This window comes from Alosa sapidissima, chromosome 4, assembly GCF_018492685.1.
Source record: "Alosa sapidissima isolate fAloSap1 chromosome 4, fAloSap1.pri, whole genome shotgun sequence".
Classification (NCBI taxonomy): Eukaryota; Metazoa; Chordata; class Actinopteri; order Clupeiformes; family Clupeidae; genus Alosa; species Alosa sapidissima.
The window spans coordinates 37710097-37730778 of NC_055960.1; the positions used below are offsets into that span (position 1 = coordinate 37710097).

General features: G+C 49.7%; 32 non-coding genes across 32 annotated transcripts; all 32 read right to left on the reverse strand.

The window, feature by feature from the left end:
• Window positions 1–2380: 2380 nt before the first annotated feature.
• LOC121708091 lies at window positions 2381–2545 on the reverse strand. Its single transcript, XR_006031578.1, has one exon. It is a non-coding gene; the product is annotated as a U1 spliceosomal RNA (small nuclear RNA).
• Window positions 2546–2904: 359 nt separating this feature from the next.
• LOC121708102 lies at window positions 2905–3069 on the reverse strand. The gene has a single exon (XR_006031586.1). It is a non-coding gene; the product is annotated as a U1 spliceosomal RNA (small nuclear RNA).
• A 360-nt stretch (window positions 3070–3429) lies between these two features.
• LOC121708052 lies at window positions 3430–3594 on the reverse strand. Its single transcript, XR_006031543.1, has one exon. It is a non-coding gene; the product is annotated as a U1 spliceosomal RNA (small nuclear RNA).
• A 359-nt stretch (window positions 3595–3953) lies between these two features.
• On the reverse strand, window positions 3954–4118 carry LOC121708114. Its single transcript, XR_006031591.1, has one exon. It is a non-coding gene; the product is annotated as a U1 spliceosomal RNA (small nuclear RNA).
• A 359-nt stretch (window positions 4119–4477) lies between these two features.
• LOC121708125 lies at window positions 4478–4642 on the reverse strand. The gene has a single exon (XR_006031592.1). It is a non-coding gene; the product is annotated as a U1 spliceosomal RNA (small nuclear RNA).
• A 359-nt stretch (window positions 4643–5001) lies between these two features.
• Window positions 5002–5166, reverse strand: LOC121708137. Its single transcript, XR_006031599.1, has one exon. It is a non-coding gene; the product is annotated as a U1 spliceosomal RNA (small nuclear RNA).
• A 359-nt stretch (window positions 5167–5525) lies between these two features.
• On the reverse strand, window positions 5526–5690 carry LOC121708142. The gene has a single exon (XR_006031603.1). It is a non-coding gene; the product is annotated as a U1 spliceosomal RNA (small nuclear RNA).
• A 359-nt stretch (window positions 5691–6049) lies between these two features.
• Window positions 6050–6214, reverse strand: LOC121708031. The gene has a single exon (XR_006031522.1). It is a non-coding gene; the product is annotated as a U1 spliceosomal RNA (small nuclear RNA).
• Window positions 6215–6573: 359 nt separating this feature from the next.
• On the reverse strand, window positions 6574–6741 carry LOC121708094. Its single transcript, XR_006031579.1, has one exon. It is a non-coding gene; the product is annotated as a U1 spliceosomal RNA (small nuclear RNA).
• Window positions 6742–7562: 821 nt separating this feature from the next.
• Window positions 7563–7727, reverse strand: LOC121708039. The gene has a single exon (XR_006031530.1). It is a non-coding gene; the product is annotated as a U1 spliceosomal RNA (small nuclear RNA).
• Window positions 7728–8086: 359 nt separating this feature from the next.
• Window positions 8087–8251, reverse strand: LOC121708143. The gene has a single exon (XR_006031604.1). It is a non-coding gene; the product is annotated as a U1 spliceosomal RNA (small nuclear RNA).
• A 359-nt stretch (window positions 8252–8610) lies between these two features.
• LOC121708144 lies at window positions 8611–8775 on the reverse strand. Its single transcript, XR_006031605.1, has one exon. It is a non-coding gene; the product is annotated as a U1 spliceosomal RNA (small nuclear RNA).
• A 359-nt stretch (window positions 8776–9134) lies between these two features.
• Window positions 9135–9299, reverse strand: LOC121708078. Its single transcript, XR_006031568.1, has one exon. It is a non-coding gene; the product is annotated as a U1 spliceosomal RNA (small nuclear RNA).
• A 359-nt stretch (window positions 9300–9658) lies between these two features.
• LOC121708095 lies at window positions 9659–9826 on the reverse strand. The gene has a single exon (XR_006031580.1). It is a non-coding gene; the product is annotated as a U1 spliceosomal RNA (small nuclear RNA).
• Window positions 9827–10647: 821 nt separating this feature from the next.
• On the reverse strand, window positions 10648–10812 carry LOC121708040. The gene has a single exon (XR_006031531.1). It is a non-coding gene; the product is annotated as a U1 spliceosomal RNA (small nuclear RNA).
• Window positions 10813–11171: 359 nt separating this feature from the next.
• Window positions 11172–11336, reverse strand: LOC121708145. The gene has a single exon (XR_006031606.1). It is a non-coding gene; the product is annotated as a U1 spliceosomal RNA (small nuclear RNA).
• Window positions 11337–11695: 359 nt separating this feature from the next.
• LOC121708073 lies at window positions 11696–11860 on the reverse strand. Its single transcript, XR_006031563.1, has one exon. It is a non-coding gene; the product is annotated as a U1 spliceosomal RNA (small nuclear RNA).
• A 359-nt stretch (window positions 11861–12219) lies between these two features.
• Window positions 12220–12387, reverse strand: LOC121708096. Its single transcript, XR_006031581.1, has one exon. It is a non-coding gene; the product is annotated as a U1 spliceosomal RNA (small nuclear RNA).
• An 821-nt stretch (window positions 12388–13208) lies between these two features.
• Window positions 13209–13373, reverse strand: LOC121708080. The gene has a single exon (XR_006031570.1). It is a non-coding gene; the product is annotated as a U1 spliceosomal RNA (small nuclear RNA).
• A 359-nt stretch (window positions 13374–13732) lies between these two features.
• Window positions 13733–13897, reverse strand: LOC121708146. The gene has a single exon (XR_006031607.1). It is a non-coding gene; the product is annotated as a U1 spliceosomal RNA (small nuclear RNA).
• A 359-nt stretch (window positions 13898–14256) lies between these two features.
• Window positions 14257–14421, reverse strand: LOC121708074. Its single transcript, XR_006031564.1, has one exon. It is a non-coding gene; the product is annotated as a U1 spliceosomal RNA (small nuclear RNA).
• Window positions 14422–14780: 359 nt separating this feature from the next.
• On the reverse strand, window positions 14781–14948 carry LOC121708097. The gene has a single exon (XR_006031582.1). It is a non-coding gene; the product is annotated as a U1 spliceosomal RNA (small nuclear RNA).
• An 821-nt stretch (window positions 14949–15769) lies between these two features.
• Window positions 15770–15934, reverse strand: LOC121708147. Its single transcript, XR_006031608.1, has one exon. It is a non-coding gene; the product is annotated as a U1 spliceosomal RNA (small nuclear RNA).
• Window positions 15935–16293: 359 nt separating this feature from the next.
• Window positions 16294–16458, reverse strand: LOC121708148. Its single transcript, XR_006031609.1, has one exon. It is a non-coding gene; the product is annotated as a U1 spliceosomal RNA (small nuclear RNA).
• Window positions 16459–16817: 359 nt separating this feature from the next.
• On the reverse strand, window positions 16818–16982 carry LOC121708149. Its single transcript, XR_006031610.1, has one exon. It is a non-coding gene; the product is annotated as a U1 spliceosomal RNA (small nuclear RNA).
• Window positions 16983–17341: 359 nt separating this feature from the next.
• LOC121708150 lies at window positions 17342–17506 on the reverse strand. Its single transcript, XR_006031611.1, has one exon. It is a non-coding gene; the product is annotated as a U1 spliceosomal RNA (small nuclear RNA).
• Window positions 17507–17865: 359 nt separating this feature from the next.
• Window positions 17866–18030, reverse strand: LOC121708075. The gene has a single exon (XR_006031565.1). It is a non-coding gene; the product is annotated as a U1 spliceosomal RNA (small nuclear RNA).
• Window positions 18031–18389: 359 nt separating this feature from the next.
• Window positions 18390–18554, reverse strand: LOC121708076. Its single transcript, XR_006031566.1, has one exon. It is a non-coding gene; the product is annotated as a U1 spliceosomal RNA (small nuclear RNA).
• Window positions 18555–18913: 359 nt separating this feature from the next.
• LOC121708151 lies at window positions 18914–19078 on the reverse strand. The gene has a single exon (XR_006031612.1). It is a non-coding gene; the product is annotated as a U1 spliceosomal RNA (small nuclear RNA).
• Window positions 19079–19437: 359 nt separating this feature from the next.
• Window positions 19438–19602, reverse strand: LOC121708152. Its single transcript, XR_006031613.1, has one exon. It is a non-coding gene; the product is annotated as a U1 spliceosomal RNA (small nuclear RNA).
• Window positions 19603–19961: 359 nt separating this feature from the next.
• LOC121708055 lies at window positions 19962–20126 on the reverse strand. Its single transcript, XR_006031546.1, has one exon. It is a non-coding gene; the product is annotated as a U1 spliceosomal RNA (small nuclear RNA).
• A 359-nt stretch (window positions 20127–20485) lies between these two features.
• Window positions 20486–20650, reverse strand: LOC121708065. Its single transcript, XR_006031556.1, has one exon. It is a non-coding gene; the product is annotated as a U1 spliceosomal RNA (small nuclear RNA).
• Between the last annotated feature and the right edge of the window lie 32 nt (window positions 20651–20682).

The following is a 20682-nucleotide window of genomic DNA, read 5'->3' on the forward strand; positions in this document are numbered from 1 at the left end:
GTGTCACCTCAAGACTTGTTGATGTTAAAATCATGTCTATTCTTGAGAGGGCCTTTCCATTTGTCCAGGTAAAACCAGGCAGATCTGGATTTTCTTTTCTGTAGGTATCAATCAGTTTAAAATCCTTTATAATAGTCTTCAACAGCTCAGAGCTACTATCTGTTGTGTTGGCTGTTTTGGTTATTTTATCTTTACAATTTAGGACACAATTAAAATCACCAGCTATTACAATGGGATTGTTACATAACAATACAGGATATAAAGCTGAAAGTGTTTCTAACCGATCTTTTAAATCAGTGGGGCAATAGATATTAATAAGTCTCAGCTCAAACCCGTGCCTCTGAATATCGACACAGATCAGTCTTCCATCCTGTATAATTTGAATTTTCTGGACCTCAATATTATGAGCTCTAAAATGTATTCCTACTCCAGATGCTCTGTTAGAGTTATCTCCTGACCACACAGAAGGCCCATGTGTCCATCATCCTTGGAAGGTTTTATAATCATCTTTATATGAAAGCCAACATTCCTGTAAGAAATAAATGTCACTTTTTAAGGTTTGTAGATGTTCAAAAACTGCCTCACATTTCACTCTATCATTTATGCCACGTACATTAATAGATGTTGTTTTTAGAATGTCCATTAGGGGAATTAGGAAGGATATCAATGTTCATGGCGAGTCTTCTTCCTTTTTTTGCATGTTTCTTTTTATTTGCTAGACTTGCTGAGGAGGTATTTGATTGTGAAGAACTTTCTTTCATTTGAGTTGCTGTGGAGAACACTAAGACCTCATCAGGCTCTAAGAATGGGGTTTCTAGAGGGGATTTGGGCGACCAGTTGATCCCAGCCCCCCACTGTGCCTCCCCAGAGGAGGTGGTGAGGACTCTCTCCCTTTTGTCTTCTACATTTCCTCCACCAGAGGGAGACACAGGGAAAGCAGATGGTGAACTTGTAGATGGTGAACTTGTAGAGGGGTTCTCCCCATTGTTGGAAACGATTGACTCCAAAGGATTCTCTGCTCCAATTTCTGTAGTTCCCAGGAATCCTTTGGCTTGTGAGGGTGGAATTACAGATCCATCTGGGCTCTCATTGAGGGCGGCCGAAGACTCGGATGAACTCTCTGAACAGGATGTTTCACTTTCCATGTCTTCCGATGGACTAAGGGGGTCCAAACTTCCTTCAGCTGTGGCCTCATTCATATGTTGGTTTGGGTTAATATCAACCTCACTTGAAAAAAAAGAGGGGTGAAAATCTGTTCCTTGTGTTCCAGCCAAATCAGGCTGATTGTTGTAATCAGATTCAGGTGTGGTGGTAGCCATGTTGAAAGCATGTGCTTCCAGAGTTACTACCTCCATGTGTTGGACAATGGTGGAACTGTACTCAGTTTCTGAGGGGGGAGCACACATTTTAACACGGATTGCATAGGCTCGTGGACAATCTTTAAACCTGTGGTCTTGTGAAAGGCAAAGATTACAAACTGTAGAAGCGGTGCACTGTGAGGCAGTATGTTCTGTGCTCTTACATATTCTACAGACCTCCACAGTGCATTGGGCCGCGAGATGCTCTTTGCTTCTACAACGCCTGCATTCCTTCGGTTGTCCTGCATAAAAAACAGAGCCTCTAAAAGCACCAATCTGGATATTATTGGGTAGATGTTGAATCCCATCACCGATTCTTTTCAGCCTGACTTGGAATCTTCGTTCTCCCGTTTTAATTCCATCCACATCTTTTACTTCAAATCCAGAAAGAACTGTGGCATACCTCATTAACCATGTGCTAATGTCCTCAATCTTCACTTTTTCAGAATACATCACGACATGGACAATCTTTAAGTCTCTCTCTGACAAAGGTATGAAAACAATCTTCTGGAAGGCTGCAGAATCCTTCTTCTTTTTATCAAATCTCTCACAGCACAGTTCAAAAATCCTTAAACTTGCAAAAATGACTTCAAAAATCTTCTTACCAGGAAAAGCAAAGACATAATCCAGTTGATTTGTTGGAAATCCCAAATCTTTTTGCAGGATCTGGCGACTAAACTGCAATCGATCCATCTCCAGATCTTCCAACAATTCGAATCTTGCAGCATTCCTCCTTTGTCCAGGTAACACCATGCTTCAGTCCTTGCACTCCAGCCGTCAAGATACTTCCATAACAGCGACCTCTCCTGGTGAAGTGCCAAGGCTGCGTCTAAATTATCCCGGCTAGATAGTGGACAGGAGGCACGCACTAAATCTAGACTCCTCCGACGGAGAAGCCGAGCAAAAGAGTGAACGTACGGCAGAACATGGCACAGAAAGCAAAGAAATGAGCCATGGTGTCCCACAGAGTGCATTGTCCACGTTCCACTAGTCGCTCTGTCTTTTCTTTACACCATCAAAATCAGGGGAGAGCGCGAACGCAGTCCCCCACTACCAGAAATTGTGCAGTCGAGATTCCCACATTTGAGGAATTCGCAGGGGTCAGCACGACCGGATGTGCAATGGCCGAGCCTCGCCCTGGGCAAACAACCTTCTTGATCATTGTATCACCCCTGCCAGGTAAGTATGAGTTGGAACAGACCAAGTTGGCGCAGGGGTTCCTGGCCACTGGCAACACGCAGATGGTGGGCCCACCTCCAAGATTCCGTAAAGGGGGAGGGGCCTCCCTGAAAGACATCATTACTCGGAGCTTCCATAACAGCGACCTCTCCTGGTGAAGTGCCAAGGCTGCGTCTAAATTATCCCGGCTAGATAGTGGACAGGAGGCACGCACTAAATCTAGACTCCTCCGACGGAGAAGCCGAGCAAAAGAGTGAACGTACGGCAGAACATGGCACAGAAAGCAAAGAAATGAGCCACGGTGTCCCACAGAGTGCATTGTCCACGTTCCACTAGTCGCTCTGTCTTTTCTTTACACCATCAAAATCAGGGGAGAGCGCGAACGCAGTCCCCCACTACCAGAAATTGTGCAGTCGAGATTCCCACATTTGAGGAATTCGCAGGGGTCAGCACGACCGGATGTGCAATGGCCGAGCCTCGCCCTGGGCAAACAACCTTCTTGATCATTGTATCACCCCTGCCAGGTAAGTATGAGTTGGAACAGACCAAGTTGGCGCAGGGGTTTCCTGGCCACTGGCAACACGCAGATGGTGGGCCCACCTCCAAGATTCCGTAAAGGGGGAGGGGCCTCCCTGAAAGACATCATTACTCGGAGCTTCCATAACAGCGACCTCTCCTGGTGAAGTGCCAAGGCTGCGTCTAAATTATCCCGGCTAGATAGTGGACAGGAGGCACGCACTAAATCTAGACTCCTCCGACGGAGAAGCCGAGCAAAAGAGTGAACGTACGGCAGAACATGGCACAGAAAGCAAAGAAATGAGCCATGGTGTCCCACAGAGTGCATTGTCCACGTTCCACTAGTCGCTCTGTCTTTTCTTTACACCATCAAAATCAGGGGAGAGCGCGAACGCAGTCCCCCACTACCAGAAATTGTGCAGTCGAGATTCCCACATTTGAGGAATTCGCAGGGGTCAGCACGACCGGATGTGCAATGGCCGCGCCTCGCCCTGGGCAAACAACCTTCTTGATCATTGTATCACCCCTGCCAGGTAAGTATGAGTTGGAACAGACCAAGTTGGCGCAGGGGTTCCTGGCCACTGGCAACACGCAGATGGTGGGCCCACCTCCAAGATTCCGTAAAGGGGGAGGGGCCTCCCTGAAAGACATCATTACTCGGAGTTTCCATAACAGCGACCTCTCCTGGTGAAGTGCCAAGGCTGCGTCTAAATTATCCCGGCTAGATAGTGGACAGGAGGCACGCACTAAATCTAGACTCCTCCGACGGAGAAGCCGAGCAAAAGAGTGAACGTACGGCAGAACATGGCACAGAAAGCAAAGAAATGAGCCATGGTGTCCCACAGAGTGCATTGTCCACGTTCCACTAGTCGCTCTGTCTTTTCTTTACACCATCAAAATCAGGGGAGAGCGCGAACGCAGTCCCCCACTACCAGAAATTGTGCAGTCGAGATTCCCACATTTGAGGAATTCGCAGGGGTCAGCACGACCGGATGTGCAATGGCCGAGCCTCGCCCTGGGCAAACAACCTTCTTGATCATTGTATCACCCCTGCCAGGTAAGTATGAGTTGGAACAGACCAAGTTGGCGCAGGGGTTCCTGGCCACTGGCAACACGCAGATGGTGGGCCCACCTCCAAGATTCCGTAAAGGGGGAGGGGCCTCCCTGAAAGACATCATTACTCGGAGCTTCCATAACAGCGACCTCTCCTGGTGAAGTGCCAAGGCTGCGTCTAAATTATCCCGGCTAGATAGTGGACAGGAGGCACGCACTAAATCTAGACTCCTCCGACGGAGAAGCCGAGCAAAAGAGTGAACGTACGGCAGAACATGGCACAGAAAGCAAAGAAATGAGCCATGGTGTCCCACAGAGTGCATTGTCCACGTTCCACTAGTCGCTCTGTCTTTTCTTTACACCATCAAAATCAGGGGAGAGCGCGAACGCAGTCCCCCACTACCAGAAATTGTGCAGTCGAGATTCCCACATTTGAGGAATTCGCAGGGGTCAGCACGACCGGATGTGCAATGGCCGAGCCTCGCCCTGGGCAAACAACCTTCTTGATCATTGTATCACCCCTGCCAGGTAAGTATGAGTTGGAACAGACCAAGTTGGCGCAGGGGTACCTGGCCACTGGCAACACGCAGATGGTGGGCCCACCTCCAAGATTCCGTAAAGGGGGAGGGGCCTCCCTGAAAGACATCATTACTCGGAGCTTCCATAACAGCGACCTCTCCTGGTGAAGTGCCAAGGCTGCGTCTAAATTATCCCGGCTAGATAGTGGACAGGAGGCACGCACTAAATCTAGACTCCTCCGACGGAGAAGCCGAGCAAAAGAGTGAACGTACGGCAGAACATGGCACAGAAAGCAAAGAAATGAGCCATGGTGTCCCACAGAGTGCATTGTCCACGTTCCACTAGTCGCTCTGTCTTTTCTTTACACCATCAAAATCAGGGGAGAGCGCGAACGCAGTCCCCCACTACCAGAAATTGTGCAGTCGAGATTCCCACATTTGAGGAATTCGCAGGGGTCAGCACGACCGGATGTGCAATGGCCGAGCCTCGCCCTGGGCAAACAACCTTCTTGATCATTGTATCACCCCTGCCAGGTAAGTATGAGTTGGAACAGACCAAGTTGGCGCAGGGGTTCCTGGCCACTGGCAACACGCAGATGGTGGGCCCACCTCCAAGATTCCGTAAAGGGGGAGGGGCCTCCCTGAAAGACATCATTACTCGGAGTTTCCATAACAGCGACCTCTCCTGGTGAAGTGCCAAGGCTGCGTCTAAATTATCCCGGCTAGATAGTGGACAGGAGGCACGCACTAAATCTAGACTCCTCCGACGGAGAAGCCGAGCAAAAGAGTGAACGTACGGCAGAACATGGCACAGAAAACAAAGAAATGAGCCATGGTGTCCCACAGAGTGCATTGTCCACGTTCCACTAGTCGCTCTGTCTTTTCTTTACACCATCAAAATCAGGGGAGAGCGCGAACGCAGTCCCCCACTACCAGAAATTGTGCAGTCGAGATTCCCACATTTGAGGAATTCGCAGGGGTCAGCACGACCGGATGTGCAATGGCCGAGCCTCGCCCTGGGCAAACAACCTTCTTGATCATTGTATCACCCCTGCCAGGTAAGTATGAGTTGGAACAGACCAAGTTGGCGCAGGGGTTCCTGGCCACTGGCAACACGCAGATGGTGGGCCCACCTCCAAGATTCCGTAAAGGGGGAGGGGCCTCCCTGAAAGACATCATTACTCGGAGCTTCCATAACAGCGACCTCTCCTGGTGAAGTGCCAAGGCTGCGTCTAAATTATCCCGGCTAGATAGTGGACAGGAGGCACGCACTAAATCTAGACTCCTCCGACGGAGAAGCCGAGCAAAAGAGTGAACGTACGGCAGAACATGGCACAGAAAGCAAAGAAATGAGCCACGGTGTCCCACAGAGTGCATTGTCCACGTTCCACTAGTCGCTCTGTCTTTTCTTTACACCATCAAAATCAGGGGAGAGCGCGAACGCAGTCCCCCACTAACAGAAATTGTGCAGTCGAGATTCCCACATTTGAGGAATTCGCAGGGGTCAGCACGACCGGATGTGCAATGGCCGAGCCTCGCCCTGGGCAAACAACCTTCTTGATCATTGTATCACCCCTGCCAGGTAAGTATGAGTTGGAACAGACCAAGTTGGCGCAGGGGTTCCTGGCCACTGGCAACACGCAGATGGTGGGCCCACCTCCAAGATTCCGTAAAGGGGGAGGGGCCTCCCTGAAAGACATCATTACTCGGAGCTTCCATAACAGCGACCTCTCCTGGTGAAGTGCCAAGGCTGCGTCTAAATTATCCCGGCTAGATAGTGGACAGGAGGCACGCACTAAATCTAGACTCCTCCGACGGAGAAGCCAAGCAAAAGAGTGAACGTACGGCAGAACATGGCACAGAAAGCAAAGAAATGAGCCACGGTGTCCCACAGAGTGCATTGTACACGTTCCACTAGTCGCTCTGTCTTTTCTTTACACCATCAAAATCAGGGGAGAGCGCGAACGCAGTCCCCCACTACCAGAAATTGTGCAGTCGAGATTCCCACATTTGAGGAATTCGCAGGGGTCAGCACGACCGGATGTGCAATGGCCGAGCCTCGCCCTGGGCAAACAATTTTTCAATTTTTTTACTTTATTGTGTTTCATAGCAAATACATACATAATACTCAGAAGTATCAGCTTATAAATACATGTACAAGCACATTGTGGAGGCTAAATTCTTTTACATTGTTCACTGCATTTAAATCAGAAGGATATCACATCAACATATCACAAACATAATACGTATTACACAAGTCGCAAATTATGTCCCATTAAAAGCATAAATCCCACCCAAACAAATTTTCCATACAATCCATTTTCCACATGACTTTTGTTTTTTCCTTCCCGTACTTCAACAAGTCTCTTGTGACATAGTCCTTAATGCTGTTCAGTGCCGTACTTTTTGCCCCACCCAAAGTAATCTTTTCTTTTTTAAGGAATAACTTATTCCTAACCACCCACAAGGTACATTTGACACAATTAATAACTGCCCAGAGTCTACAAAATTCTTGACCTTTTTTCCTCATGTGTAATCCAAAAAGTACAGTTTCTCTACATAAAACCATGTTGTAATTTCCAAACCATGGCCTAAACACATTCCACACAAGTTTAGCAAATGTACAGTCCCAAAACACATGATCTATTGTTTCTTCATTACAAAAGCTTTCTCTGATACATTTAGCACTAGCACACAGACCCCATCTGTAGAGACTGTTCTTGTTGGTAAAAAGTTCTGTGCCACCTTCCAAGCTACATCTTTATGTTTGTTAAACAGAAAGGGGAAGGATGTACATTTCCATACTCGTAAACACTGGTTTTCTGTCAATGTACGGCAGAACATGGCACAGAAAGCAAAGAAATGAGCCATGGTGTCCCACAGAGTGCATTGTCCACGTTCCACTAGTCGCTCTGTCTTTTCTTTACACCATCAAAATCAGGGGAGAGCGCGAACGCAGTCCCCCACTACCAGAAATTGTGCAGTCGAGATTCCCACATTTGAGGAATTCGCAGGGGTCAGCACGACCGGCTGTGCAATGGCCGAGCCTCGCCCTGGGCAAACAACCTTCTTGATCATTGTATCACCCCTGCCAGGTAAGTATGAGTTGGAACAGACCAAGTTGGCGCAGGGGTTCCTGGCCACTGGCAACACGCAGATGGTGGGCCCACCTCCAAGATTCCGTAAAGGGGGAGGGGCCTCCCTGAAAGACATCATTACTCGGAGCTTCCATAACAGCGACCTCTCCTGGTGAAGTGCCAAGGCTGCGTCTAAATTATCCCGGCTAGATAGTGGACAGGAGGCACGCACTAAATCTAGACTCCTCCGACGGAGAAGCCGAGCAAAAGAGTGAACGTACGGCAGAACATGGCACAGAAAGCAAAGAAATGAGCCATGGTGTCCCACAGAGTGCATTGTCCACGTTCCACTAGTCGCTCTGTCTTTTCTTTACACCATCAAAATCAGGGGAGAGCGCGAACGCAGTCCCCCACTACCAGAAATTGTGCAGTCGAGATTCCCACATTTGAGGAATTCGCAGGGGTCAGCACGACCGGATGTGCAATGGCCGAGCCTCGCCCTGGGCAAACAACCTTCTTGATCATTGTATCACCCCTGCCAGGTAAGTATGAGTTGGAACAGACCAAGTTGGCGCAGGGGTTCCTGGCCACTGGCAACACGCAGATGGTGGGCCCACCTCCAAGATTCCGTAAAGGGGGAGGGGCCTCCCTGAAAGACATCATTACTCGGAGTTTCCATAACAGCGACCTCTCCTGGTGAAGTGCCAAGGCTGCGTCTAAATTATCCCGGCTAGATAGTGGACAGGAGGCACGCACTAAATCTAGACTCCTCCGACGGAGAAGCCGAGCAAAAGAGTGAACGTACGGCAGAACATGGCACAGAAAACAAAGAAATGAGCCATGGTGTCCCACAGAGTGCATTGTCCACGTTCCACTAGTCGCTCTGTCTTTTCTTTACACCATCAAAATCAGGGGAGAGCGCGAACGCAGTCCCCCACTACCAGAAATTGTGCAGTCGAGATTCCCACATTTGAGGAATTCGCAGGGGTCAGCACGACCGGATGTGCAATGGCCGAGCCTCGCCCTGGGCAAACAACCTTCTTGATCATTGTATCACCCCTGCCAGGTAAGTATGAGTTGGAACAGACCAAGTTGGCGCAGGGGTTCCTGGCCACTGGCAACACGCAGATGGTGGGCCCACCTCCAAGATTCCGTAAAGGGGGAGGGGCCTCCCTGAAAGACATCATTACTCGGAGCTTCCATAACAGCGACCTCTCCTGGTGAAGTGCCAAGGCTGCGTCTAAATTATCCCGGCTAGATAGTGGACAGGAGGCACGCACTAAATCTAGACTCCTCCGACGGAGAAGCCGAGCAAAAGAGTGAACGTACGGCAGAACATGGCACAGAAAGCAAAGAAATGAGCCACGGTGTCCCACAGAGTGCATTGTCCACGTTCCACTAGTCGCTCTGTCTTTTCTTTACACCATCAAAATCAGGGGAGAGCGCGAACGCAGTCCCCCACTAACAGAAATTGTGCAGTCGAGATTCCCACATTTGAGGAATTCGCAGGGGTCAGCACGACTGGATGTGCAATGGCCGAGCCTCGCCCTGGGCAAACAACCTTCTTGATCATTGTATCACCCCTGCCAGGTAAGTATGAGTTGGAACAGACCAAGTTGGCGCAGGGGTTCCTGGCCACTGGCAACACGCAGATGGTGGGCCCACCTCCAAGATTCCGTAAAGGGGGAGGGGCCTCCCTGAAAGACATCATTACTCGGAGCTTCCATAACAGCGACCTCTCCTGGTGAAGTGCCAAGGCTGCGTCTAAATTATCCCGGCTAGATAGTGGACAGGAGGCACGCACTAAATCTAGACTCCTCCGACGGAGAAGCCAAGCAAAAGAGTGAACGTACGGCAGAACATGGCACAGAAAGCAAAGAAATGAGCCACGGTGTCCCACAGAGTGCATTGTACACGTTCCACTAGTCGCTCTGTCTTTTCTTTACACCATCAAAATCAGGGGAGAGCGCGAACGCAGTCCCCCACTACCAGAAATTGTGCAGTCGAGATTCCCACATTTGAGGAATTCGCAGGGGTCAGCACGACCGGATGTGCAATGGCCGAGCCTCGCCCTGGGCAAACAATTTTTCAATTTTTTTACTTTATTGTGTTTCATAGCAAATACATACATAATACTCAGAAGTATCAGCTTATAAATACATGTACAAGCACATTGTGGAGGCTAAATTCTTTTACATTGTTCACTGCATTTAAATCAGAAGGATATCACATCAACATATCACAAACATAATACGTATTACACAAGTCGCAAATTATGTCCCATTAAAAGCATAAATCCCACCCAAACAAATTTTCCATACAATCCATTTTCCACATGACTTTTGTTTTTTCCTTCCCGTACTTCAACAAGTCTCTTGTGACATAGTCCTTAATGCTGTTCAGTGCCGTACTTTTTGCCCCACCCAAAGTAATCTTTTCTTTTTTAAGGAATAACTTATTCCTAACCACCCACAAGGTACATTTGACACAATTAATAACTGCCCAGAGTCTACAAAATTCTTGACCTTTTTTCCTCATGTGTAATCCAAAAAGTACAGTTTCTCTACATAAAACCATGTTGTAATTTCCAAACCATGGCCTAAACACATTCCACACAAGTTTAGCAAATGTACAGTCCCAAAACACATGATCTATTGTTTCTTCATTACAAAAGCTTTCTCTGATACATTTAGCACTAGCACACAGACCCCATCTGTAGAGACTGTTCTTGTTGGTAAAAAGTTCTGTGCCACCTTCCAAGCTACATCTTTATGTTTGTTAAACAGAAAGGGGAAGGATGTACATTTCCATACTCGTAAACACTGGTTTTCTGTCAATGTACGGCAGAACATGGCACAGAAAGCAAAGAAATGAGCCATGGTGTCCCACAGAGTGCATTGTCCACGTTCCACTAGTCGCTCTGTCTTTTCTTTACACCATCAAAATCAGGGGAGAGCGCGAACGCAGTCCCCCACTACCAGAAATTGTGCAGTCGAGATTCCCACATTTGAGGAATTCGCAGGGGTCAGCACGACCGGCTGTGCAATGGCCGAGCCTCGCCCTGGGCAAACAACCTTCTTGATCATTGTATCACCCCTGCCAGGTAAGTATGAGTTGGAACAGACCAAGTTGGCGCAGGGGTTCCTGGCCACTGGCAACACGCAGATGGTGGGCCCACCTCCAAGATTCCGTAAAGGGGGAGGGGCCTCCCTGAAAGACATCATTACTCGGAGCTTCCATAACAGCGACCTCTCCTGGTGAAGTGCCAAGGCTGCGTCTAAATTATCCCGGCTAGATAGTGGACAGGAGGCACGCACTAAATCTAGACTCCTCCGACGGAGAAGCCGAGCAAAAGAGTGAACGTACGGCAGAACATGGCACAGAAAGCAAAGAAATGAGCCATGGTGTCCCACAGAGTGCATTGTCCACGTTCCACTAGTCGCTCTGTCTTTTCTTTACACCATCAAAATCAGGGGAGAGCGCGAACGCAGTCCCCCACTACCAGAAATTGTGCAGTCGAGATTCCCACATTTGAGGAATTCGCAGGGGTCAGCACGACCGGATGTGCAATGGCCGAGCCTCGCCCTGGGCAAACAACCTTCTTGATCATTGTATCACCCCTGCCAGGTAAGTATGAGTTGGAACAGACCAAGTTGGCGCAGGGGTTCCTGGCCACTGGCAACACGCAGATGGTGGGCCCACCTCCAAGATTCCGTAAAGGGGGAGGGGCCTCCCTGAAAGACATCATTACTCGGAGCTTCCATAACAGCGACCTCTCCTGGTGAAGTGCCAAGGCTGCGTCTAAATTATCCCGGCTAGATAGTGGACAGGAGGCACGCACTAAATCTAGACTCCTCCGACGGAGAAGCCGAGCAAAAGAGTGAACGTACGGCAGAACATGGCACAGAAAGCAAAGAAATGAGCCACGGTGTCCCACAGAGTGCATTGTCCACGTTCCACTAGTCGCTCTGTCTTTTCTTTACACCATCAAAATCAGGGGAGAGCGCGAACGCAGTCCCCCACTACCAGAAATTGTGCAGTCGAGATTCCCACATTTGAGGAATTCGCAGGGGTCAGCACGACCGGATGTGCAATGGCCGAGCCTCGGCCTGGGCAAACAACCTTCTTGATCATTGTATCACCCCTGCCAGGTAAGTATGAGTTGGAACAGACCAAGTTGGCGCAGGGGTTCCTGGCCACTGGCAACACGCAGATGGTGGGCCCACCTCCAAGATTCCGTAAAGGGGGAGGGGCCTCCCTGAAAGACATCATTACTCGGAGCTTCCATAACAGCGACCTCTCCTGGTGAAGTGCCAAGGCTGCGTCTAAATTATCCCGGCTAGATAGTGGACAGGAGGCACGCACTAAATCTAGACTCCTCCGACGGAGAAGCCAAGCAAAAGAGTGAACGTACGGCAGAACATGGCACAGAAAGCAAAGAAATGAGCCACGGTGTCCCACAGAGTGCATTGTACACGTTCCACTAGTCGCTCTGTCTTTTCTTTACACCATCAAAATCAGGGGAGAGCGCGAACGCAGTCCCCCACTACCAGAAATTGTGCAGTCGAGATTCCCACATTTGAGGAATTCGCAGGGGTCAGCACGACCGGATGTGCAATGGCCGAGCCTCGCCCTGGGCAAACAATTTTTCAATTTTTTTACTTTATTGTGTTTCATAGCAAATACATACATAATACTCAGAAGTATCAGCTTATAAATACATGTACAAGCACATTGTGGAGGCTAAATTCTTTTACATTGTTCACTGCATTTAAATCAGAAGGATATCACATCAACATATCACAAACATAATACGTATTACACAAGTCGCAAATTCTGTCCCATTAAAAGCATAAATCCCACCCAAACAAATGTTCCATACAATCCATTTTCCACATGACTTTTGTTTTTTCCTTCCCGTACTTCAACAAGTCTCTTGTGACATAGTCCTTAATGCTGTTCAGTGCCATACTTTTTGCCCCACCCAAAGTAATCTTTTCTTTTTTAAGGAATAACTTATTCCTAACCACCCACAAGGTACATTTGACACAATTAATAACTGCCCAGAGTCTACAAAATTCTTGACCTTTTTTCCTCATGTGTAATCCAAAAAGTACAGTTTCTCTACATAAAACCATGTTGTAATTTCCAAACCATGGCCTAAACACATTCCACACAAGTTTAGCAAATGTACAGTCCCAAAACACATGATCTATTGTTTCTTCATTACAAAAGCTTTCTCTGATACATTTAGCACTAGCACACAGACCCCATCTGTAGAGACTGTTCTTGTTGGTAAAAAGTTCTGTGCCACCTTCCAAGCTACATCTTTATGTTTGTTAAACAGAAAGGGGAAGGATGTACATTTCCATACTCGTAAACACTGGTTTTCTGTCAATGTACGGCAGAACATGGCACAGAAAGCAAAGAAATGAGCCATGGTGTCCCACAGAGTGCATTGTCCACGTTCCACTAGTCGCTCTGTCTTTTCTTTACACCATCAAAATCAGGGGAGAGCTCGAACGCAGTCCCCCACTACCAGAAATTGTGCAGTCGAGATTCCCACATTTGAGGAATTCGCAGGGGTCAGCACGACCGGCTGTGCAATGGCCGAGCCTCGCCCTGGGCAAACAACCTTCTTGATCATTGTATCACCCCTGCCAGGTAAGTATGAGTTGGAACAGACCAAGTTGGCGCAGGGGTTCCTGGCCACTGGCAACACGCAGATGGTGGGCCCACCTCCAAGATTCCGTAAAGGGGGAGGGGCCTCCCTGAAAGACATCATTACTCGGAGCTTCCATAACAGCGACCTCTCCTGGTGAAGTGCCAAGGCTGCGTCTAAATTATCCCGGCTAGATAGTGGACAGGAGGCACGCACTAAATCTAGACTCCTCCGACGGAGAAGCCGAGCAAAAGAGTGAACGTACGGCAGAACATGGCACAGAAAGCAAAGAAATGAGCCATGGTGTCCCACAGAGTGCATTGTCCACGTTCCACTAGTCGCTCTGTCTTTTCTTTACACCATCAAAATCAGGGGAGAGCGCGAACGCAGTCCCCCACTACCAGAAATTGTGCAGTCGAGATTCCCACATTTGAGGAATTCGCAGGGGTCAGCACGACCGGATGTGCAATGGCCGAGCCTCGCCCTGGGCAAACAACCTTCTTGATCATTGTATCACCCCTGCCAGGTAAGTATGAGTTGGAACAGACCAAGTTGGCGCAGGGGTTCCTGGCCACTGGCAACACGCAGATGGTGGGCCCACCTCCAAGATTCCGTAAAGGGGGAGGGGCCTCCCTGAAAGACATCATTACTCGGAGCTTCCATAACAGCGACCTCTCCTGGTGAAGTGCCAAGGCTGCGTCTAAATTATCCCGGCTAGATAGTGGACAGGAGGCACGCACTAAATCTAGACTCCTCCGACGGAGAAGCCGAGCAAAAGAGTGAACGTACGGCAGAACATGGCACAGAAAGCAAAGAAATGAGCCACGGTGTCCCACAGAGTGCATTGTCCACGTTCCACTAGTCGCTCTGTCTTTTCTTTACACCATCAAAATCAGGGGAGAGCGCGAACGCAGTCCCCCACTACCAGAAATTGTGCAGTCGAGATTCCCACATTTGAGGAATTCGCAGGGGTCAGCACGACCGGATGTGCAATGGCCGAGCCTCGGCCTGGGCAAACAACCTTCTTGATCATTGTATCACCCCTGCCAGGTAAGTATGAGTTGGAACAGACCAAGTTGGCGCAGGGGTTCCTGGCCACTGGCAACACGCAGATGGTGGGCCCACCTCCAAGATTCCGTAAAGGGGGAGGGGCCTCCCTGAAAGACATCATTACTCGGAGCTTCCATAACAGCGACCTCTCCTGGTGAAGTGCCAAGGCTGCGTCTAAATTATCCCGGCTAGATAGTGGACAGGAGGCACGCACTAAATCTAGACTCCTCCGACGGAGAAGCCGAGCAAAAGAGTGAACGTACGGCAGAACATGGCACAGAAAGCAAAGAAATGAGCCACGGTGTCCCACAGAGTGCATTGTACACGTTCCACTAGTCGCTCTGTCTTTTCTTTACACCATCAAAATCAGGGGAGAGCGCGAACGCAGTCCCCCACTACCAGAAATTGTGCAGTCGAGATTCCCACATTTGAGGAATTCGCAGGGGTCAGCACGACCGGATGTGCAATGGCCGAGCCTCGCCCTGGGCAAACAATTTTTCAATTTTTTTACTTTATTGTGTTTCATAGCAAATACATACATAATACTCAGAAGTATCAGCTTATAAATACATGTACAAGCACATTGTGGAGGCTAAATTCTTTTACATTGTTCACTGCATTTAAATCAGAAGGATATCACATCAACATATCACAAACATAATACGTATTACACAAGTCGCAAATTATGTCCCATTAAAAGCATAAATCCCACCCAAACAAATTTTCCATACAATCCATTTTCCACATGACTTTTGTTTTTTCCTTCCCGTACTTCAACAAGTCTCTTGTGACATAGTCCTTAATGCTGTTCAGTGCCGTACTTTTTGCCCCACCCAAAGTAATCTTTTCTTTTTTAAGGAATAACTTATTCCTAACCACCCACAAGGTACATTTGACACAATTAATAACTGCCCAGAGTCTACAAAATTCTTGACCTTTTTTCCTCATGTGTAATCCAAAAAGTACAGTTTCTCTACATAAAACCATGTTGTAATTTCCAAACCATGGCCTAAACACATTCCACACAAGTTTAGCAAATGTACAGTCCCAAAACACATGATCTATTGTTTCTTCATTACAAAAGCTTTCTCTGATACATTTAGCACTAGCACACAGACCCCATCTGTAGAGACTGTTCTTGTTGGTAAAAAGTTCTGTGCCACCTTCCAAGCTACATCTTTATGTTTGTTAAACAGAAAGGGGAAGGATGTACATTTCCATACTCGTAAACACTGGTTTTCTGTCAATGTACGGCAGAACATGGCACAGAAAGCAAAGAAATGAGCCATGGTGTCCCACAGAGTGCATTGTCCACGTTCCACTAGTCGCTCTGTCTTTTCTTTACACCATCAAAATCAGGGGAGAGCGCGAACGCAGTCCCCCACTACCAGAAATTGTGCAGTCGAGATTCCCACATTTGAGGAATTCGCAGGGGTCAGCACGACCGGATGTGCAATGGCCGAGCCTCGCCCTGGGCAAACAACCTTCTTGATCATTGTATCACCCCTGCCAGGTAAGTATGAGTTGGAACAGACCAAGTTGGCGCAGGGGTTCCTGGCCACTGGCAACACGCAGATGGTGGGCCCACCTCCAAGATTCCGTAAAGGGGGAGGGGCCTCCCTGAAAGACATCATTACTCGGAGCTTCCATAACAGCGACCTCTCCTGGTGAAGTGCCAAGGCTGCGTCTAAATTATCCCGGCTAGATAGTGGACAGGAGGCACGCACTAAATCTAGACTCCTCCGACGGAGAAGCCGAGCAAAAGAGTGAACGTACGGCAGAACATGGCACAGAAAGCAAAGAAATGAGCCACGGTGTCCCACAGAGTGCATTGTCCACGTTCCACTAGTCGCTCTGTCTTTTCTTTACACCATCAAAATCAGGGGAGAGCGCGAACGCAGTCCCCCACTACCAGAAATTGTGCAGTCGAGATTCCCACATTTGAGGAATTCGCAGGGGTCAGCACGACCGGATGTGCAATGGCCGAGCCTCGCCCTGGGCAAACAACCTTCTTGATCATTGTATCACCCCTGCCAGGTAAGTATGAGTTGGAACAGACCAAGTTGGCGCAGGGGTTCCTGGCCACTGGCAACACGCAGATGGTGGGCCCACCTCCAAGATTCCGTAAAGGGGGAGGGGCCTCCCTGAAAGACATCATTACTCGGAGCTTCCATAACAGCGACCTCTCCTGGTGAAGTGCCAAGGCTGCGTCTAAATTATCCCGGCTAGATAGTGGACAGGAGGCACGCACTAAATCTAGACTCCTCCGACGGAGAAGCCGAGCAAAAGAGTGAACGTACGGCAGAACATGGCACAGAAAGCAAAGAAATGAGCCACGGTGTCCCACAGAGTGCATTGTCCACGTTCCACTAGTCGCTCTGTCTTTTCTTTACACCATCAAAATCAGGGGAGAGCGCGAACGCAGTCCCCCACTACCAGAAATTGTGCAGTCGAGATTCCCACATTTGAGGAATTCGCAGGGGTCAGCACGACCGGATGTGCAATGGCCGAGCCTCGCCCTGGGCAAACAACCTTCTTGATCATTGTATCACCCCTGCCAGGTAAGTATGAGTTGGAACAGACCAAGTTGGCGCAGGGGTTCCTGGCCACTGGCAACACGCAGATGGTGGGCCCACCTCCAAGATTCCGTAAAGGGGGAGGGGCCTCCCTGAAAGACATCATTACTCGGAGCTTCCATAACAGCGACCTCTCCTGGTGAAGTGCCAAGGCTGCGTCTAAATTATCCCGGCTAGATAGTGGACAGGAGGCACGCACTAAATCTAGACTCCTCCGACGGAGAAGCCGAGCAAAAGAGTGAACGTACGGCAGAACATGGCACAGAAAGCAAAGAAATGAGCCACGGTGTCCCACAGAGTGCATTGTCCACGTTCCACTAGTCGCTCTGTCTTTTCTTTACACCATCAAAATCAGGGGAGAGCGCGAACGCAGTCCCCCACTACCAGAAATTGTGCAGTCGAGATTCCCACATTTGAGGAATTCGCAGGGGTCAGCACGACCGGATGTGCAATGGCCGAGCCTCGCCCTGGGCAAACAACCTTCTTGATCATTGTATCACCCCTGCCAGGTAAGTATGAGTTGGAACAGACCAAGTTGGCGCAGGGGTTCCTGGCCACTGGCAACACGCAGATGGTGGGCCCACCTCCAAGATTCCGTAAAGGGGGAGGGGCCTCCCTGAAAGACATCATTACTCGGAGCTTCCATAACAGCGACCTCTCCTGGTGAAGTGCCAAGGCTGCGTCTAAATTATCCCGGCTAGATAGTGGACAGGAGGCACGCACTAAATCTAGACTCCTCCGACGGAGAAGCCGAGCAAAAGAGTGAACGTACGGCAGAACATGGCACAGAAAGCAAAGAAATGAGCCACGGTGTCCCACAGAGTGCATTGTCCACGTTCCACTAGTCGCTCTGTCTTTTCTTTACACCATCAAAATCAGGGGAGAGCGCGAACGCAGTCCCCCACTACCAGAAATTGTGCAGTCGAGATTCCCACATTTGAGGAATTGGCAGGGGTCAGCACGACCGGATGTGCAATGGCCGAGCCTCGCCCTGGGCAAACAACCTTCTTGATCATTGTATCACCCCTGCCAGGTAAGTATGAGTTGGAACAGACCAAGTTGGCGCAGGGGTTCCTGGCCACTGGCAACACGCAGATGGTGGGCCCACCTCCAAGATTCCGTAAAGGGGGAGGGGCCTCCCTGAAAGACATCATTACTCGGAGCTTCCATAACAGCGACCTCTCCTGGTGAAGTGCCAAGGCTGCGTCTAAATTATCCCGGCTAGATAGTGGACAGGAGGCACGCACTAAATCTAGACTCCTCCGACGGAGAAGCCGAGCAAAAGAGTGAACGTACGGCAGAACATGGCACAGAAAGCAAAGAAATGAGCCACGGTGTCCCACAGAGTGCATTGTCCACGTTCCACTAGTCGCTCTGTCTTTTCTTTACACCATCAAAATCAGGGGAGAGCGCGAACGCAGTCCCCCACTACCAGAAATTGTGCAGTCGAGATTCCCACATTTGAGGAATTGGCAGGGGTCAGCACGACCGGATGTGCAATGGCCGAGCCTCGCCCTGGGCAAACAACCTTCTTGATCATTGTATCACCCCTGCCAGGTAAGTATGAGTTGGAACAGACCAAGTTGGCGCAGGGGTTCCTGGCCACTGGCAACACGCAGATGGTGGGCCCACCTCCAAGATTCCGTAAAGGGGGAGGGGCCTCCCTGAAAGACATCATTACTCGGAGCTTCCATAACAGCGACCTCTCCTGGTGAAGTGCCAAGGCTGCGTCTAAATTATCCCGGCTAGATAGTGGACAGGAGGCACGCACTAAATCTAGACTCCTCCGACGGAGAAGCCGAGCAAAAGAGTGAACGTACGGCAGAACATGGCACAGAAAGCAAAGAAATGAGCCACGGTGTCCCACAGAGTGCATTGTCCACGTTCCACTAGTCGCTCTGTCTTTTCTTTACACCATCAAAATCAGGGGAGAGCGCGAACGCAGTCCCCCACTACCAGAAATTGTGCAGTCGAGATTCCCACATTTGAGGAATTCGCAGGGGTCAGCACGACCGGATGTGCAATGGCCGAGCCTCGCCCTGGGCAAACAACCTTCTTGATCATTGTATCACCCCTGCCAGGTAAGTATGAGTTGGAACAGACCAAGTTGGCGCAGGGGTTCCTGGCCACTGGCAACACGCAGATGGTGGGCCCACCTCCAAGATTCCGTAAAGGGGGAGGGGCCTCCCTGAAAGACATCATTACTCGGAGCTTCCATAACAGCGACCTCTCCTGGTGAAGTGCCAAGGCTGCGTCTAAATTATCCCGGCTAGATAGTGGACAGGAGGCACGCACTAAATCTAGACTCCTCCGACGGAGAAGCCGAGCAAAAGAGTGAACGTACGGCAGAACATGGCACAGAAAGCAAAGAAATGAGCCACGGTGTCCCACAGAGTGCATTGTCCACGTTCCACTAGTCGCTCTGTCTTTTCTTTACACCATCAAAATCAGGGGAGAGCGCGAACGCAGTCCCCCACTACCAGAAATTGTGCAGTCGAGATTCCCACATTTGAGGAATTCGCAGGGGTCAGCACGACCGGATGTGCAATGGCCGAGCCTCGCCCTGGGCAAACAACCTTCTTGATCATTGTATCACCCCTGCCAGGTAAGTATGAGTTGGAACAGACCAAGTTGGCGCAGGGGTTCCTGGCCACTGGCAACACGCAGATGGTGGGCCCACCTCCAAGATTCCGTAAAGGGGGAGGGGCCTCCCTGAAAGACATCATTACTCGGAGCTTCCATAACAGCGACCTCTCCTGGTGAAGTGCCAAGGCTGCGTCTAAATTATCCCGGCTAGATAGTGGACAGGAGGCACGCACTAAATCTAGACTCCTCCGACGGAGAAGCCGAGCAAAAGAGTGAACGTACGGCAGAACATGGCACAGAAAGCAAAGAAATGAGCCACGGTGTCCCACAGAGTGCATTGTCCACGTTCCACTAGTCGCTCTGTCTTTTCTTTACACCATCAAAATCAGGGGAGAGCGCGAACGCAGTCCCCCACTACCAGAAATTGTGCAGTCGAGATTCCCACATTTGAGGAATTCGCAGGGGTCAGCACGACCGGATGTGCAATGGCCGAGCCTCGCCCTGGGCAAACAACCTTCTTGATCATTGTATCACCCCAGCCAGGTAAGTATGAGCTGGAACAGACCAAGTTGGCGCAGGGGTTCCTGGCCACTGGCAACACGCAGATGGTGGGCCCACCTCCAAGATTCCGTAAAGGGGGAGGGGCCTCCCTGAAAGACATCATTACTCGGAGCTTCCATAACAGCGACCTCTCCTGGTGAAGTGCCAAGGCTGCGTCTAAATTATCCCGGCTAGATAGTGGACAGGAGGCACGCACTAAATCTAGACTCCTCCGACGGAGAAGCCGAGCAAAAGAGTGAACGTACGGCAGAACATGGCACAGAAAGCAAAGAAATGAGCCACGGTGTCCCACAGAGTGCATTGTCCACGTTCCACTAGTCGCTCTGTCTTTTCTTTACACCATCAAAATCAGGGGAGAGCGCGAACGCAGTCCCCCACTACCAGAAATTGTGCAGTCAAGATTCCCACATTTTAGGAATTCGCAGGGGTCAGCACGACCGAATGTGCAATGGCCGAGCCTCGCCCTGGGCAAACAACCTTCTTGATCATTGTATCACCCCTGCCAGGTAAGTATGAGTTGGAACAGACCAAGTTGGCGCAGGGGTT